General features: G+C 40.6%; 1 protein-coding gene across 1 annotated transcript in view; it reads left to right on the top strand.

Annotated features, from left to right (window-relative positions):
- Positions 1 to 984: 984 nt before the first annotated feature.
- LOC109986579 (BMP/retinoic acid-inducible neural-specific protein 3) overlaps positions 985 to 19,502 on the top strand; it is a 63,635-nt gene continuing 45,117 nt past the window's right edge. The window contains exon 1 of the mRNA XM_020637291.3: positions 985 to 1,768. The gene's annotated coding sequence lies outside the window, so the exon portion shown is untranslated. The remainder of the gene's footprint in view (positions 1,769 to 19,502) is intronic.

Genomic DNA, 19,502 nt, shown 5'->3' with positions numbered 1-19,502 from the left:
TAGGAAAATGTATTTCCACTCAGATTCATGTGGATACCTTAGGAGACTCAAGGCTTTGGTATGATATGCACATTTACTATTTCAAGCCACATTTTAAAGTCAGTATTAACTATTTAAAGACATGTTTAACCATCAGGGTGTTTAAAACCTCCTAACACTGGGAAATGTTCACATCTCTGGGGATATTTAAATTTAGTTTCACAAGTCTTTTACTTAAAAAAAACCCCTCTTTTTTACTCTTTATGCATAATGATTATCCATTTCCTGTGGAGCAGTTAGATCCCTCCTGACCAGTTCAAACCCTACATGCTCCATGGCTCTGGTTTTGATCAGTGCCACCTGAAATGAAATCAGGTGCCTGGGCGTACAGTTTAACAGCGCTGATCCCTGTAACTGTAATGTGTGCTGTCATAGTCATTATGAAAGCGCCAACATCCATTCATTCACTCAGTGGCTTCACGGTCTCTCTGCTGCATGGTGATTTGAGCAGAGCTTCCTGTGCAGAGCCGCTTAATGACTCATGGTTCATGCATAGGCATGCTCCACTAGACAAAACCTAGGAGGATTCAGCTTCTTTTTTTTTTTCTTTTTTGCTCAACACCTTCTCTCCTCTGACTAATGTGACAGCTGAGACAGAAAAGGACTTCAGTGTTGACGTCCTCTCTCCGGGCGCTTTCTCTGGACCAGCCTGCCAGGTTATCCGAGTTATTCAATTACTGCCATTGCCCATGTCTTTATAAATAACTGCGACATTAAACGAACTATATTGGGGCATAAAGTTAATGAGAAGACTCCCATTTCGCTTAGTGCACAGCCTCACTTAAAGTGAGAAGGAAGAGTGTGAATAAAAAAAAAAAGTCGCGTGTTATCATTCTCTCCACGTCGTCTACCTTATTCTACCCCGCTTTGGCAGCTATTACAGAGGGCTTCTTGTGTCTTAAACATGTGACTAAAAGAGAGAGAGAGAGTGGTGAGAGAGAGAGAGAGAGAGGGGCAGAGGGGAGAGCTGAGGCGCTCATGCCTGTTATCTGCTGCCGGGCGCCTACACTTTCTACAGGATCGGGCTCCTGCGCTCCTCCACACACACACACACACACAAACACACACACACACTGTCACTGATGCGGAGTAGGCGGGTCGTGTTGTTGGGTTGGAATTCATAACGGGATTTTTAACCATCTCGGTGGGGCGGTTGTCCGCGTCCCCCTGTAGCCGCATTCCGTCGCATCTGTCCCGACGCTGGACCCCGCCGCTTTCTGGCTGCAACAAATTGCGCAAACGCGTCTTTTTAATCCTCTAATCGACAGCCCCTTTGCGCTCCTTGAGTCTCTCTCTCTTCTCCTCCTCCTCCTCCTCCTTCTCATCTCTCTCGCTCCTCTTGACTACATCTCCTGCTGGATGATTTCATTTTGTTAACTCATTATCCTCACAAAGGTCAAAGCTTCTAGGAACGTTGAATTGCAGCTGGGATAAGGCGACTTTTTCACCCGCAAGACAAAGTGAAAGTTTCTCGCTGGTGCGGCGGATTGGTCCGGAGCAGCCTTCACCACCCTTCACTTTTTTTTTTTTTTTTTTTTTCCTTTTTTTTTTTGTAACGTCTTACCGGATCCCTGAGTGTGTACTGAGTGTTTTTGGAGTGCTTGTTATTTTGTCCCCCTTCACGGAGTTGCTGCTGATTAACTGTGCCATGAGTTCCTCTACAATTAAATTACAGGGCACCGAGAATGGGAAATACTGAGTTAAACTTTATCTGCTGTTCCAAACCGCGGTGAGTTCTTGTAATTATGTGTTTGTTTGTTTTTCCACTGTGAAATGTCAATATGTGATTACATATTAGAATTCCTACATAAATGTATAACCATCCTGTTGACATGTGCTGCTTATTTCTCTTGAAAAAACACATACCTGCAGTGTACTTGACCTGGATAGCGTTCCAAAAACAAATGTGCTGCGCTGTGACATGTGTGTAATGCTTCCTGAAACTCACACACACACACACACACACACACACACACACACACACACACACACACACACACACACACACACACACACACACACACACACACACACACACACACCTGCACAAGTATGACAACAGACTAAAACAGGCAAACTCTATTTACTGTCGCCTCAAGGAGAGCGAACACAATATTGCTTTTCATGCCTTGTCAGTACATATATGGGCACAATCAGACTCACCTCCTTTGCTTTCTCACTGCCTTCTCCCTCCCTTTCCCTGCACACACACTGCCACCCTTTATCTGCCTCCTCCAACAAACATCTCTAATCTATATTCCTTAGGGTGTATTGGCATTCTAGCCTGTAGAGGATCAGATCTCTAACACTGATGTGTGCACAGTGCACGCTTCGCCAAGCAGCAGCGAGGCAGAAAAAGCCTGCTCGCTTTCAGCCTGGGAAGAAAAAAAAGAAAAAGAAAAAAAAGGGAAAACAGTCCCACTGATTTCATAATTATACATTTCACCCTTTAGCATCACCCTCAAAGACAGCACATGAGTCAGGGCAGCCGTATGGGAGCGTCAGCAGAGGCTCTGATAATGAGCCAAATGCCCTCGAAGCATACAAATAACATTTAAAATGCAATCACGCTGGCCCAAGGGCACCCTGGCATAGGTGTTATTTGTAATATTTAAGAAGTAAGTTAATATTTATGCAGTATCTTAGAAAACATAGCAGAGGCAGGAAGGTGGTTTTGTAGCTGAGCTTACACTGTGGAGAAGAAAAAAAAAAACAGTGCTGTAATTCTCAATGCCACTCGCCACTGTCAGGCAGAAGTGCCAGAGCCTCAGACGGTTTATAGGGCCACAACAGGGCCACTGTTCAGCGGCTGTCCTCATCTATCCTGGGAGACTGGTGAACCCGAGCGTGTCTGGGCCTGAAAGGCACACTGTCTCCTCCCATGAAAAGAGAGATTTCTCTCCCTGTGTCGCTCACCTGCGCCACAAAAAGGGGAAGTTAACAGCTCAACACATTTCTACTTTTCTCCCTGTTAGGATGTCCAGCCAGGGAGAGACGCTTTTGTGTGACTACTTTTATGGTAGATTTACCCGTTTTTGTGCAGGTGTCAATGAGGAGACCATCTGTCTGTCGTGGAGGAGAAGCTGAGCTTTAAAGTCAAGAGTACCAACCACTCTGCAACAATGCCCTTGGCAAACATTATTTTCTCTTAGTTTCTTTGAATGGTACAGCAGTATGTGCTCAAGCACCACTATCTGCTTCTAGAAACCTTACATCTGTGTACAACCAGGCACTAAAAAACAGACAAAAGGCATCACTGTCACATTGAAAAAAGACCCATATATGTTTGGTTATAAAAGAGTTAGGTTACTCTTCAATGTTTCTCTAAAAGTTTCCAAATGGATCGACCATTTTCGGTTCTGGTTCCACATACAGTACATCCTAGAATGGGACAGCAACAGAGGAGCATGTAGAAAGAAAATAGATACTGTAAAATACAATGTCTTATATTCAAGCTTTCCTCATAAAGGGCTGTGGTAAACATAATCAGCTGAGATCAAAAGTAATCGAAGATGTGCTGTAAAATCTTTACAAATAAAAGGATTGGTGCTGACTAAAAGCAACGCTACAATTCTACAATTCACTTAGCAGGCGCTTTTATCCACAGCAATGAACATCAGCGAGTAAGAACAACACAAGCAAGGAAATAGAGAGGAAGGAAACAATGTCAGTAAGTGCAAAAAACTGACTGCATCAACAGCTGTTCTTGAGAGTTCTAATTAGCATCAAAACCATCCTAAATATCATTATCATCATCATCGCTTTCAAGAATTAAGTGCGTAGGTCTTCATGAAAGAGCTGGGTCTTTAGTTTTTTTCTTAAAGGTGCCAAGGGGCTCTGCAGCTGTCGTCATTTTAGGATTATTGAACTCAAGTTATTAAGGTGTTTTGGTGTATTGAAAACAGGTTTTTATGAATATTATGGTGCATTTATTTAATTTAATCATAATACCTGTTGTGCAATGTGTTTTTTTGATATTGTAATGCTGTGTGTTTTGATTACACTGGACGTGTACAGGCCCGACAAGAGTTGAAAGTAAGCAAAAGAAACACCAGCGTCGTGCTCTGTAGAAAGGCTAAATTGCATTGTACCTTTCTTAGAAATTCAAAACAGACATTCAAAGAGGCTACTTGGGGTCATCTATACGTGTCTTAACTAACTCCAACAGGAGGAATTACATGCCTGAGAGGGCGCCTTGTTCTTACGGTTTAGTGTTGGGTGCCTGATTGGTCCAGATCAGGCATTGTTAGTAGGTGTGACGGGTGAGGAGAAAATGGGAGACATGGGAGGAATTGTGCCTCTCTCCTCCCACACTCACTGTAAACACACCACAAGGGAATGAGGAGACTCTGCGGAGTGAGAATGTAGTTTCAGTTTGACACACAATGTTTCTCTGGTGCTGCAGCTTCCTATGGGGGAAAGGGGGAGGGGGAAAGGGGGGGGGGGGGGGTGTAAAGCTAACAAGTGTTCCGACTTAATGAATGAGGGCCCTCGCTGCAGTATATTTGATCATACCAGCTATTTGCTTGGAAGTGGGAGTCAGAGGAGGGAGGTAAAAAATGAAGTCTGAATTAAGTAGATAAGGGGCGTAGAGAGAGAGAGAGAAAGAAACGGAGTATAAAGCGAAGAAGAGGGAAAAAAGATTGACTGACTGTGCAGTTTTTTGGTGGTATTTTGGAGGTCAAGATTTGCCAGAATGTGCCTGTTATTTCATGATAATGAGCGAAAGCGTGGGGTTTGACTTCAATCTGAAATGATGGAGCATACTGGGTGCGAGGGCGAGAGCAGCGGAAAGATGAGAAGATGAGAAAAAAAGAAAAAAAAGGAGGAGAAGATCATGAAAAGAGGAAAAAATGTCTCATTGAGGGATTTGGGACCGACTAGGGCATTAAAATAGAATCTCTCAGATTAAGTGCGACTGGGGCATTAAAGCAAAATCTCTTTGAGGCAACTGGTAATTGAATGTTGAGTCTGAAGATACTGTATAAAAGCCCTCTCTTTCTCACACACACACACACACATGCAGACACACGCAGACACACACACACACACACACGCAGACACACACACACAGACACACACACACACACACGGGCAGACTCAAGATTTTGAGCTCTTATGACAAATTTGCAGTCAGTTACAAAAAGTAACATACAATATTTAATTATATATTTTACTTTTTAAAGGAAGTGAAGACATTCATTCATAGACAAACCATACAGTCGACATGGCAATGCTATATTTCCATTGAAATGTACCTCAGCTTTAAATGCCCATAAGGGGGGTAAAGTGGCTTCTGGGACCTAGTCGCATGGGGGGAGGAGGGCCCTTGGAGTTTAGCAAAAACACGATCCATCCTAATTTTAAGCAGCAATGACCAAATTGTATTTGACACCTAAATACTCACAGTTAATTCTTCAAGCAACAACAAAAAATTTTTTTTGATGTTTTGGTTCTTGAGTAAGATGGACCCTGTTTCAAAATGTGAGCCCCCTCTTCTTAAAAATTATATATTTTTTTTTGTAATACTATGTAAGCGGGTTCAGAGGACGCTAATGTTAGCCAGGAGGCTAGCGCTAAAACAACTGATCAAATGTGCATAAATTGATTTGAATCATATCCTAGCTGGGACCCATTCACTCTGCCTTTTAAGGGCACAACCATTTCTGTTGACAAGCCTGCTACTAATAACATAATTATTGTCATGAAAATCCCAGTAGAAACTCTGTTTAGTGCACACTTGTGAGGTTGTGATTTCCACATGGATGTTATGGATTAAGTGGTTTAACCCTAAATGTAGTCCTTATCCCCCGGAGCTATACCTTTTGTTATATCTCTAAGGTGTGTTACTCTATCAATCTCATATTTCACGACTTTGGATCAGTTTGTTCTCTATGACCCCACATAGGTGTCCTGTGATTATTATTATTATTATGTTTTACACGACTGTCTACTGTATTGAAGAACCCCAGTCAAAAACATCATAATGTAAATGGATAGATGCCAAGGGAAACATGAACTCAGTACATGGTTTAAAGTATTACAGAATATTAAGGGGGGTTTGGGGCAATCAGTCTTTGAGTCATTTTAAGGGCATCAGACAAAGATGCAAATATGTGTCATAGAACTATTACATAATATATAACTATTTAAGTATAGAAACAAGTTCACATTTTGCTAAAGTGGTAAACCCTAGCATTAATTTATCTTTGTGCTTCAGTCAGTAGTCCTAGAATTATATACCATGGACACGTAGGACGGCCGTTACTGTAAAACCTGGTGTATAGGACGCACTTTTTTAAGACATATTTGTCCATCTAAAAAGTTGGCTGCGTGCTGTATACCAGTGTGACCAGTATACCAGTATAAAATGCAGACAAACGTGCAGTCATAATTGAGAGAGCAGCCCCCACCATCCCACACTGCATGGGACCTGAAATGTTTGAAAAGACACCTCCATTCATTATTGCTTGAAAACTGTGGAGAAACATAGCGATGCAGTCCAGGCTGGCAGCGCCGCTTTTTTTAAACATATTTTTCGCCCTTATTAACTCAAAATCATTTTTCTGCTAGGTCACATTAATCGTGCAATCGGAACCCCCAAAATGGTTCTTTTTGTTTTGTAACGTGTACCCAGCTTAAGGGGCTACAAAAGGGTGACAAATTGTGAATTAAAGAAATCAATGGCCTTTCACATTCTTAATAAATACACAGCCTGTCACAGCACCTGAAGTCTCATCTCTCTGATAATCACCAATTATGTTGTTGTGAAAACTCCATCAGCGGATCAGGTTCAAGTGTCCTCTTTTCCTGAACAAGTACACAAAGCTGCATACAGCTAGTGTACACCAATCTTTCATAGCCCACATAGTGTGCAAAAGGTTGAGCTTCAATAATACGACATAACAAAAAAAAAGACTGTTTTGAAAACATACATCTGCTAGACACCCACTGCGACATTTAAAGGATGTGAAGTGAAAGTGGTCGGACATAACGTCTAATTTGTTTCAGTTGATGGCATTCAAGAAGCCGGTATAAAAGCAGAAGACACGCACAAAATAAAGCAGTCGACGGGAATAGCAAGGGAAGAAATGTGGCCCCTTTAATTTAAGAGGCACCTTTGTCCCTGTTTGCACAAGGCCACCAGCAGAAGAGCTCTGTTTGTATTTTACTCTGATTTATAGAAGCTTCACTCCCTGTATTCTCTCGGCCGCTCGATGATATGCAGCCATAAAAAAAAAAAAAAAAAAGCAAGCATGAAGTTTACAGTCTGTAAAGCCATCATTAAGGGGAATTTTGCCACTGTTTGCTTTCAACTCGAGTTTTTAATGTACAATAGCTTCCAATGAATTAATGCAACATCCCTTGTACATTAAAAATGGCACACTTAACTTGCCTAAGTCAACACGTGTACAAACATATAGACACTGATAGAGACCAAGAGCTGAGTAAAGGATTGAATCTGTCTAAATAATTAATCACACACGCTGCACCAGCCATTGAGTAGAGGGAAAAACACACTTGGAAAATAGCCTGACACGCTCTTACATAAACAGTTCCTGCATGCACTCACACAACTCTGATGCTCGTCAGCTGTTGAAAATTGAGATTTCATTGAAACAATTAACATGGAATTGATTGGGTTGCTGCATAGACTGTATAACACATGGATGTATGCTCAGTGACGTCAGGCATTGGTTTCCTGAAGTGGAGTTCTGAAGCCCGATGATGGAGGTTTCCATGTTGGAAATGTTGGGGGCGGCTGTGGCTCAGTTGGTAAAGTCGGTCGTCTCTCAACCAGAAGGTTGGGTGTTGGATCCCCAGCTCCTGCAGCTACATGTCCGATGTGTCCTTGGGCAAGACACTTAACCCCAAATTGTATGAGTGTGTATATATATTTCCAATGGTCACCTAACATAGCAGTCTCTACCATCAGTGTGTGGGTAGGAGTGACATGTGGTGTCAAGTGCTTTGAGTAGTCAGAAGACTAGAAAATACCATCTCAAGTCCATTAAGTCAAGTCAAATTAACGTTTGGTCAGCATAGAAACAGTTAAAGAGGTGGAGCTGACACAAGCTCCTCTTGGAACTCACCTGCCTGTCAGTCAGATAAGCCACACAACTCATTATGCCCAAGTCTTAGGCTTAATGAAATCATAAAGGATATGTTATGAAAATAATTCAGTTAATAATACAGTGTGAACCAATTGAAAATGAGCTTTTCAGACCAAAATCGTTTGGAACCAGGCTGTATCGATGTCTTTTTCTGCTGTCAAAATGGGCATTTTAACATGGGACTTAAAAGGACATCCAGCACTTGTGCAGCCAGCCTCAAGTGGACAGTTGAGTAACTGCAGTTTTTTTTTTTGCCCTTCAGTATAGGCGTCTGTTCTTTTTTAGGTTGCTATTTAGTTTGGTGGCCTTTTTCATCTTTGCACAATAGACTGTGCAACACAATGATTCACATACTTTTTTTTTCTACTGGGCCCCCCTTGAAATGAAAATGAATGAAAATCTTTTCAAACCCGCCCACCCTTCGCCATACACATAAACATAACGACATAAACTAAACTCACTGTCAGTCAAGCATTTTGCGAAAAAAATTCTTGTATTTTTAGAATTCATCCCAAACACAGTCTGCAAAAAGTACAGAACAGCAGATTCAGTGTGACAATGAACTGAAAGAAACTAACAAGCAGCTTTTACAGAGGAAGCATTTTAAATCCTGCAACAAGAAACTTTCAAATTTGCAATATGTACCAACAGTAATGTATTTTTTTACCTGAATCTGTGAAGATGATCAACTACCTCAAAATGAAAATAAATGATGAAAGTCTTTCCAGATTTATACATCCAGTCCTGCAATCATTTCTATGACTAGTGTGGGCTTGTTGTGTGCTTCAGATCTTCTCAAGTCTGTTCATTTCCAATGTCCAGCTTTGATCTGTGTTTGTTGATTGGAGCAACTGCAGAGAAAACTTTCTCACACAGGTAAGTTGTGTCAGAATTCATTACACACTGTTGTACAGTTGAAGTCAAGGGCAAGATATGACTCATGACAACTACTAAAACAAAGACAAGAAAATAAATCTGGTGTAGATATATTGTCAACCTCATGTTTACCTGGAAGTCCTCTCACACAATATGCCATGCTTTGATAGCAGTGCAGAATGGTGCAAAGGGTATTATTTTTTATCTAGCCTTGCCTATGCCCCCAGTCATAACCCCAGGCCCCCCTCTAGGGGCCAAGTGCCTCACTTTGTGACTCTTTAGTATAACACAAGTTGACTTTGCAACAATAAATAATCATTGGTTTTTGAACATCCTATGAAGCATTTTGCGAATGCCATCTTTTTTGGAACAAGTGACTATATTTGGACGATTGGGCCAACACTGATTGTTATGTCTCTATCCTTGCTGATGACATGATGCCATGGTGGCACTTTTTCAACAGCTGGCAACATACTAAAGGTTACTCATCTTTGCTTTTATTTCACTGAAAATGTTCACATTTTCAAAACATCATGTTGTATTACAGAAGACTTGAGACTAGAAATTGAGTGCATAAACTAATAAGACAAATGTTTGCTGTGGTAATAATGTGAGGAGCTTGTGAGTGTTTATCTCATATTCACCTCTAGTTTCTAACAATGAGATCAATGTAGTCGCCCCCTGCTGGTCATTTTTCCTGTTGACTTCACTTTTTAAACCAGATGGTGTGTCCACCTTTTTATTAGAAGTATCTGGTGTAAGGCGACTGGGCTCATTTCTTTCCATCTATCCTCCATAATGAATTGTCACTGTATTAAAAAAAAGGAGGGTTTGCAGTGTTTGTTATCAGTTTATTGCTTCCTCCTCCAGCCAAATGTTCCTCTTTCTTTTGTGAGAGGAAGGATTTGTTTCCCTGATCTGTTTCCAAGCTGGCCGTGGAGATGTTTGCTGGAGAGTTTCTGTGCTCTAACGAACTACTGTATTTTGTAGACAGTGGTAGATGGATTAAAGGGGATTTTACAAAGACAGAGTTTATGCTCTGACGTATGCTTCCTAAAAAGACAAGTCTACTGAACCCCGACTGCACTACCGTAAAGAGTCCCAGAGTGCATTTGAGGCAGTAACACTGGCCGGTTTATTGGCTTATCTGCTTTCTGGCTCCCCTGTTGATCAGCTGCTGCTGTATAAGAGGGAGAAAGCAGAAATTCTGGACCGTTTGGAATTCTTTTCAACAAGCAAACTTTAACACACAACCATAGTAGCCATGCATACAGTGTATATCGATCTAAAGTCTGGAGTTGTGACTCAGCCATCTTTGTCAACATAAACCATTTTTTAATGGCTTGGTACTTTATAACTTTTGAGAATGTAATTAGAATTGCCAATTAACATTGGACATGATGACAAGTTTCAGGATGCCACTGGACCTGGGCCTGGATCAGAGTACACTTGACCCCACATTTTGGTTGATTGGATCAGTGTTAACACAAACTTACCATACTCAGGTAATGTACTCGAGCTCACTTACTTATATACAGAAGTAGTCTTGGGCACAATTCATGTGTACTCGAGTAAGGTCCACAAGGGGTGTTAACACAACGGTGCTCAAACAAGGAAGTAGGACGCTACATGACGTAATTCTTATAGGCTCCTGTAGCTTCGGGCACATTTTGTCCTCTGTGCTGCACGGTAGATGTGAAAGTAGGAAGAGGGTCATTACGGGTGTCTTAGAAATAACCCAAAAATCCACAGTGAGCAGGATGGACTCTGCTTCTTGCCAGATTTGCGAACCAATTATGGGCATACTGCCACTTGCTGTATCGGACTGTGTACATACACAAGTGTACTCAGGCATGGAACGATGTTACTATTGTGAACACTGACCAGAGGTTGAGAGGGGGCTGGGGAGCAATTGTGAAAACACCTCAATACAGAGTAAAAAAAAGCTGCTGTCTTGGTGTCTGTTATCAACACATCCTCATATAAATGCATACATTTTGGGTTTCTCATCCTATGAATGGCCAATGTTTTGTCATCCCTCGCTTGCTAAATCAGGGGTTTAAGAAAGCTAAATCTTAGCCATTAGAATGAGGTCTAAAAATACAGAAGCTCCCTATACCGTAGTGTACATCATTATAGTTGGAGTCCATGTAAATAACTAATATAAATAAGTTTATTTGCTGAGTGACTAACTTCACTTAAACTCATTTACATACAAAGAGGATTATAGGAGATAAGGAATATTGCAGCCAAAATGCAAATCATAGTTTAAGCTAAAATTCAGAGTGATAAAGCGGGAATTATTAAGAAAAAAACAGAGTTAATGTGCGTGAAATTATGCTTCAGAGTGTTCACTTAGTAAATCAAAAGTTGGACTGTAGACCACAGAGCTACATTTTTAATAAATATGTCTCTGGTGATGAAGGGAGAATCTTCAAACACCATCTCGAGGAGGCTCACAGGTACATTTAGCAGTCTACACAGCAACACCTGTACCACAGTTTGTGCAGAAAAAAAACACACACCCTCACACACACTTTAATTTGACCTTCCCTGCAGCAGCTCAGCACTGCTAGGTCCTGAATTATTGCTTTGAGTCTTCATGTCTGCTGTTAGATATGCATGTTTGTAGATGTGTGTGTTTGTGCATGTGTGTAAGCACTTAGTGACATTTTCTGTCTTTCATTGTCTGCTTCCCAGGACACCACGGGAGCTCATCCTTTGTATTTGTTTGCAAGGCAGCCGGATGAGTGCATCTGGCAGTCACATATTATAATTTCACAAAGGCCGTGTTTTACCGCTGACGCTGGTATGAGAGGCATTGTTGACAGTTGTTGGGGGAAAGATAACTGGGTTAATTAGGGCCAAAAACCTCATTAGTCAGCACGGAGGGGAAGATGTAAAGTTTAACAGTTCCTGTTTCCTTACTTTGAGGATGGTTTTGGGGTTGGCTCGGGGACGGGTTACAAAGCTGATCCTGTTTCTCATGAAATGTTTTAATTAAACCCTCCAACCTCTCGTTTATATCTTTTCTTCTACTGTCATTTCCCTCAAATAGCCTTTTTTCACACTTGCACTCCTGAAAATGCATAGAACATTTTAGCAGCCTGCCCCTGAATTATTCTAGAGTTGCTTTTTCACATGTCCCTCACAGTGGGAAGTTTTCAGACGGGAGAGGTATTCAGGGTCTGAGGGGGCGAGCCATGTAGTAAAAAAGAATGTGCGGTGATTGAGGATGAGCGAGAGAGTCCACAATATGATGACAGTTTTAGCCTCAATATCAATGCTGGACAAATTCGCAGCTGAGAGCAGTGGATAAAAAAAAACTGGGGAACAGAAAACTTAATGAAGCAGTTTCATATCATGCATGAAGATCACATCTTGCAGACATTAAGGTACTTAAGGTTATGTAAGAAGAGGGCTCGAGTGTGAGAGATCATAAAAAGAGACATATACATTTGCATATTCGCAGTGCCAGAAATGGGGAACAGAAGGTCCCAACGGTTGAAGGATGAAATCACCCCCTCCCACTCCTTTGCAGGGAATTCTTCTGTATGTGAAAAGCATCAGCATGCCCAGCCTTATCATAAAATATTTACTAGGGGGGCTGGAAGGAAAATTCTATGTAAAGTCTGGGTCTAACTTTGTCTGCTTGTTTTCACACATGCAGCTCAACCCGGAAATCTTTAGACATTTAAAGGAGTTTGGTGAATGTGGGAATGGGACTTGATTGCGAGAGATCATAAAACGAGAGACTCATTTCAATTTGCATACTGGCAGTGCCCACAGAGAGATGCTGTTTGGAAGCTTCCAATTGTGGATAAGGACACACACTTGTACATATCTACACACACATACACTCAGGTGGGTGACCATTACAGCTGGCACCCTACAATAAGTGAGCAGATGTTTGGGGGTGCCGAATGCTCTCTTTTGTGCCGGTCTCCAATGGAAACGGCTGCTGAAATTCTCAAGAAAGATTAGGCTTGGGAGTTCCCACATCTCATCAAGCTTACAGTATCCTCTGAAACACAGGGTGAGACTCAAGATCCAACTCCGCAGTCAGTAGCAAGGCCTGTTTATCTGGAGGAAACATGTAGTTCTGGAAGTTCCACAAAAGTTACCGGAAGTGCTGCAGCAAAGCCCGAAAGATTTTGTGGAGACAGATAAAAATCTATTCATCACAAACAAAGCAGATTAGTACCAGAGGCCCATAAATGAAAGCGTGTTTCGGATGTTCTCTTTAGTAAAATCAATTAAGATATTAACTCAGAGTGGCGACAACTGCCAATTTTGTTAATTCAGCTCAAGAACTCTTAATCAATCACATCCTTTGAAAACAAGAGCAGAAGAATGTCAAGAATATCAGCACTCGTGCCTTCGAGGAAATTATCTCTTTTCCTGAGTGACACATTTGCAAACACTTTATTTCACCCCCCTCCCCCCCAGAGGCTGTTCATTTACGAGACTGTAACAGCAGTATCAGAGGAGGACGTGATGTTTTTCATAGTGTGAATGCGTCCTTTTTGATCATTCGGATGAAAAGCAGAATCACAAAGAGAGTTGTCATCTCACACAGAGGTTCCAAATAGCCAGAGGACATGGCCCACACTGTGTATGTGTCATACCTTAATGTAACCACCAGTAAGCCTCATAATGGAAAATGTCTGACTGGCTGTTTTATTTGCTTTTTTAACATCATGCCTCAGGGAAGAACATTGTGAGATTTGACTAAGCTTTGAGTATGTTGTCCTATTTCTTTGACTACCAGTCTTAACATGAACTCTGTTTTACATGGAAGTAATGTTTGATGTACAGATGAGAACTCTGAATGAACCTGTTGAGTTGACTTGTCCAAGTCTCTTCAGGATTCATGATCAAGGCATACTGGACCATTAGTTTGTCCTATAGTTACTAAAATGTAAAGTTTAGTTCTTACCTGCACAGTGAAAGCCTTTGGAAATACAGAGCTTGAGAGTCTTCTGGGGTGGAAGTCAGGGGCAAGTCCTGTGTGTGCTTGACTCACGCATTGCACCTAAAAGGTAAAGACAGAGTGTGAAACTATAGTGGGCTTATTTTTGAATTGTTCAAAGACTATAAACTTCTGGATGTTTTGAGAAGTGAAGCTAACGAAGAAGTGTCTTAAACCTGCATTCTTATTAAGGCCAGCAGGGGGGAACTACGCTGGTAAAAAGACGTAATTTTGTATGAAACCAGGTGCAAAATTTTTCCTAATTCTGACTTGATTTACTACCTAAGTAAAACTTTATGATGATGATGATGATGATGATGATTTTACTCAGTAGCTAGTTTTAAGTCTTTTTTAAGCATGTTGTTTAGTTTGATCCAAAGTATAAAAAAAGATGGTTACGCATGTAATGCTTCAGAGCGTCACCGACTTGAGTGACACAACACCACTAAAGTGACCTGTAAGCCATGTTGGAGTCATAATAATGGATAGCCACTCTCATGTTGAGTTATTTTTTTATTTCTTCCAAAATGCAGAAACTGAGGTTTCAGAAGAAGGATTCACAAACTGTGTTGTAGTACTCGAAAAAGGCCGGTCACAAGGCTACTTTTTCAAGGTCTTGTCCCGGTATCGGAAGCATTTAAATTATCTGTAAACTTGTATAACATGCTCACTGCATCTTAATCTGTATATTATTAGTATAGCATGCTCACTGCATCTTAATCTGTATATTATTAGTATAGCATGCTCACTGCATCTTAATCTGTATATTATAATCCTAAGAACACACTTATTTTGTAGCATTACTTATTTATAGCATTTATTTATATTTATTGCATCCCATTAATCCAGCCATCCAGATATACCTCATAATTCACTTCTTTTGGCTACATCTGTAAATTTTGCAATTACTGTACATAGCACAGACTCTTGCACTCAATTACTGTACATAGCACAGACTATTGCACTTTCTGCTTATTTGCACTTCTGGTGAGATGCCAAACCTCATTTCGTTACTCTATACTTGTATATGTGTAATGACAATAAAGTTGAATCTCAATCTCAATCTCAATCTCAATCTCAATCTCATCTCTCAATCTCAATCTCATTTTTTACTCTATCTTGTCTCGGTCTTAGACTGGACGGACTCCGGAATTAAAATCAAAACCAGACCACCACTGACAGTCTACTTTTTTACTGTGATTAGAAGGAGAATGCCTCTTTGGAGACAAAACAAATAACTTCAATTCATTCAGAATTAGATTTTTTTCCCCCGCTTATGGCCGCAACCTTCCCGGTGTTACAGTCTACTCAGATTCGCCTGATCCCTAAATGTCTTGGCCTTGGCAATTATATGATGGCACACCATTTAAACATATCTACTTATCCTACCTGCTTAAACGGCAAATAGCTAACCACAGAATGTTAGTGTTGTATTTTCAGTTCCACATAACTTTATCTAACCCTGCCGACTACAACACAGGGCTGCTGGCCTACAAGAGTGACTTTTGGACCACATGGGGTTAAAAACAAAAATGAGTCAGGGAGTTAGGGACTCAAGATGAGAAAGGAGACAAACCCCCCTAAAATGGGGTTCTTTGTACAGAATGGTTTGCTGGTAGCAACCAAACCACCAGGTGGGTATATCAGGAGTAAGTCTAGGGCTGCAGCCCCAAGACTTGTGGGCCCAAGTTATACTACCTAAGATTGTAAACTTTGGTATTGTAGGCTGTAAATTTGTACTTTTAACCTACATCATGTTATATTATTTACATCACCCAACTTAACTAGCCAAACAACAAGCTGCTTTCCAACCCTTACCTAGTACTGACCATGGCCTTGTTTCCAACAAATAATCATAGGACAACCCATTTGTAGGCACCAACTGCCCTGTAGTCTTTAAAAAAAGTAATTGATTGATGTCTTTGGGTTTTGGGGACTATAAGTATCTTTCTGGAAGAAGATGTTCAAAGCTTCTGATAATGCCCACATTGTGCCACCACCACCACATAATGCTGCCTTGCTAATTGGTAAGACAAGGTCCTCATGAAGTATATTTATATTTGATGCTAAATGATGCAGGAAATACCTGTCCAAGTAAGATTATACATATATATATATATATATATATATATATATATATATATATATAAAGCATATAAGACAGTCTTTACTCTTCAGTCAAAAAGCTAATGGTGTCAGGAAAAAAAGAAAGAAGCTGAGACACAGACAGCACTTCTCTCTCCACCATTGATCTTCTGGGCCTTTTGGTCAAGTAATGACGAGACATTAAACCTTGCAAATGATGGAAGTCATCATGGACAAGTTGTTAAGCATTTCTGCAGCTGAACTATTTGATATTCAGTGGTGCTTACTGAATATGGCCTGCCATTATGACGGGCAGTGGGTGTAAAAATGTTGTAGAGTTTGATCCACTGTTGGCTGTGCTTCACTCGAATGGCCATTTGTTAAACACACTTCTCCCTCCATGGAAAAGGCCGAAAAAAAGAGAGACCTCTGAGAGCGATCTTTCTCCCTTGCAGAAATAAACACGACCTTGCCATGTAGTGTCATTTATTTAAAGATAAGTTATAATGTCTGTGCTTCTCTTACGCTCAAACAAACGTCATATTTCTCTTCTCCAAATGTGTTGAACTTTTTTTTTTTTTCAGCCTATGGAAGAAGAATTGGATGTCATATGACAAGGCTGAGGCGATTGGAGAAATTGTCAGCCAACATGTGCAACCATAGACAGCAATGTTATAAACCTTGAGGGCCAATAACAGATGTTTCCAGAGAGCAGGAAATAATGCTTCTGAAGGCTCAAACAGTTTTTAATTTAACTTAACATCATGATTACCTTGGTGCTTGGAGAGTATGTCTGGCATAATTTAGAGGGAGCTTATGAAAACCTTCATAAAAAAAAAACAGTCACTTGATAGCTTGAAACTACATGCTTGATTGGTAAAAGGGCTGTATTTGCTGTTTGATGCTTCATCTCGCCTTTCACAGATATTATTCTTAGCATTTGCCTATTCAGGGAATGTGAGTCCTCATTACATTCATGTGTGAGAAACTCTATTCCTCCCAATCATTTGCACTCCCTTCACAATCCCATTGAGAGGACCTCACAGGAACAAACAGAGCTTTCATTTTATACAGAGGATCCAAACAGCCCCGGGTTATTGCTAGCCCACGTTGTGCAAAATCATATTTGAGTGGATCCACTGGAGCTCCGGCGTATGTCTACTCCTGAAATTGAAAATTCCTGCTTGCTGTATCACCAAACATTTGATTTGTTGTTTCTAGATTATGTGGCTCCTTCCTGCCTCAAGGAGGAGCATTTTTTCACAGTGATGAAAAGCAGTATTTGCATGAGGTTGGAAATGTGACAAAATGGCCTTGTAAAGTGAAAATGGCATGTATCTGATAACACCCAGGCAGCCGATGACAAAGACTTAGTGGATGGCTTTGTTCGGGAGATAATGTGATTATAAGGCTGGCACAGACCTGTCAGAAAACAATGAATGTTTACAGGCAGGACTGTCACATCAAGTGTGTGAAAAAAACATGGAGTATGTGAGTCAGTGGGCTTTGGAGGCATTTCAGAAAAAAAAAATGGAGAAGCAGAGAGTGGGTGGTTTGAGGAAGGAGAGACAAAAGAAAATGACAAAGATGGGTGAGAGCGCAGGGAAAACACAAGGCGGTGAGCAACAGGGAAGAGAGTGAGCCCAGAGTTTTCCTGCCTCAGCTTTTTGGACAGCTGCCTGTTGGATGATAGGATTAAAGAGTCTTTTAATATGACCTCTGCACTCTTTTTTGATATTAACACGCCACCCGCTCCCCTCTGAGAGAGGTCGCTGTATACACAACATGTACCATGTAAATCAAGTCAGTGCCCACCTATAAAATTCAGAGTCAAAGTGAAAGCGTTTGGATTCAGTTAACAAAAGATGCACTTGTAGCATTTTTGTGGCCAAGTCAGTTGCAGAGTGCGCATGTTCTTATCAGCCCTTTTCAGTGCTTCAGTCCCACGCTGGCTCCACTGAAACTGTCTTGCCTTTGTTACTACGACTGAAAACGGGAACAAAGGTGCCATCACTTTGTCCCCCCATTACCCCCCCCCCCCCCCCTCCACGACATTCAGATTGAAGATGAAACGCCACAGAGGCGTAAATTTAGCAGCTTGAAACGTCAGTCTGAATACGGCTATTATCAAGCGAGTTCTCCCTACTAAACTGTTGAATACAAAATGTTGGCTGCTGGCTCAATGTGTCCATCAAGCATTATCTAGCTTTCTTTTTTTTTTTTTTTTTACATGGTGTTAAAATCATTAACTGTAGTACTAATAGCACAGGGCCTAATTTCTCTACAGTAATTCACCATGATTGAAGCTGTCACATTGAATCAGAATCTTGAATACAGTTTGTTCAAAGGAAAATAACAGAAAAATGTTTATGTAATCAAATATAACAGGTAAACTAGTCCTGGTTTTTATCTGGACAAAACCTACAGTATGAAAACGTTTATTTACAACATTTACAAGGTAGTCTTAATAAATTTGTTTTGCAATAGAATGCTGTTTTGCTTCAGTGACAAAGTTGATAAAGTATATACGGCATTAGGACTGGAAAAAGCTAAGGTTTATGTCCCTATAAAATATCTCACCAAATAACATTATTTTATCAAACATTAAATATTTAAACTAAAGTTACTGTAAATATATTTTAGTTTGTGTGGAGTTTGGCGCCCTCTGTGGAAAAAACATGTAGTGCGAGTTCCTCACAAAAGCAATGGTAATCCAGAATTTATAATCATGAACTCTCCTTTTTGGGTCATCAGTTTTCCATGGGAAAAAGTGGTTAAAAGTGAGCTGGATTACCTGACCCTTGGTGGAAATGTTTTTTTTCCAAATCTGGATCATTCTTACCCTGATTAAACCTTCTGACCAACTGCGCCCAGAATTTAAAAGGGATTTATAGCAATTCAAGCATAAAGCATATCTTTCCACAAATCTATACAAGTAATTTATATGCCTAGACATAACTCAGTAGTTTGATTGACTATCAGTTGCAACCATTTCTCAAGTCAAATAATGTTTGTGTTGATTGATTGATTGGACATGCTAATGATTGTTGCATGTCCAATCAATCAATCAACACATATTTGACATAACGTGTTAAGAAACATCAGGCTACATTTAATAAATAAAAAGTGGTCCAACGGTCTACAGTGCACCCTAATTGAATTGCTTTTATTTTAACTGAATGTTAGACACTTATCATATTTCTGTTAGCTTCCTTGACTGCAGAGCATTATGGCACCTTTACTGTCATATTTTGAGTTGGCCACAGCTGGCCAGGCTGCCATGTCTGAAGCGTGATGAGTGAGAATGTGTTGCATTTTATCACAACTTATTTTCAAACCTGACTCTAAACGACAGTAAGACACAACTTTGTGTGTGTTCTGACAAACTCTGACACCACAGTGTAACTCAGTACGCT

This window comes from Labrus bergylta, chromosome 6, assembly GCF_963930695.1.
Source record: "Labrus bergylta chromosome 6, fLabBer1.1, whole genome shotgun sequence".
Classification (NCBI taxonomy): domain Eukaryota; kingdom Metazoa; phylum Chordata; class Actinopteri; order Labriformes; family Labridae; genus Labrus; species Labrus bergylta.
The sequence above is the reverse complement of the archived record's forward strand: the minus strand, read 5'-3'. Positions and strand labels throughout refer to the sequence as shown.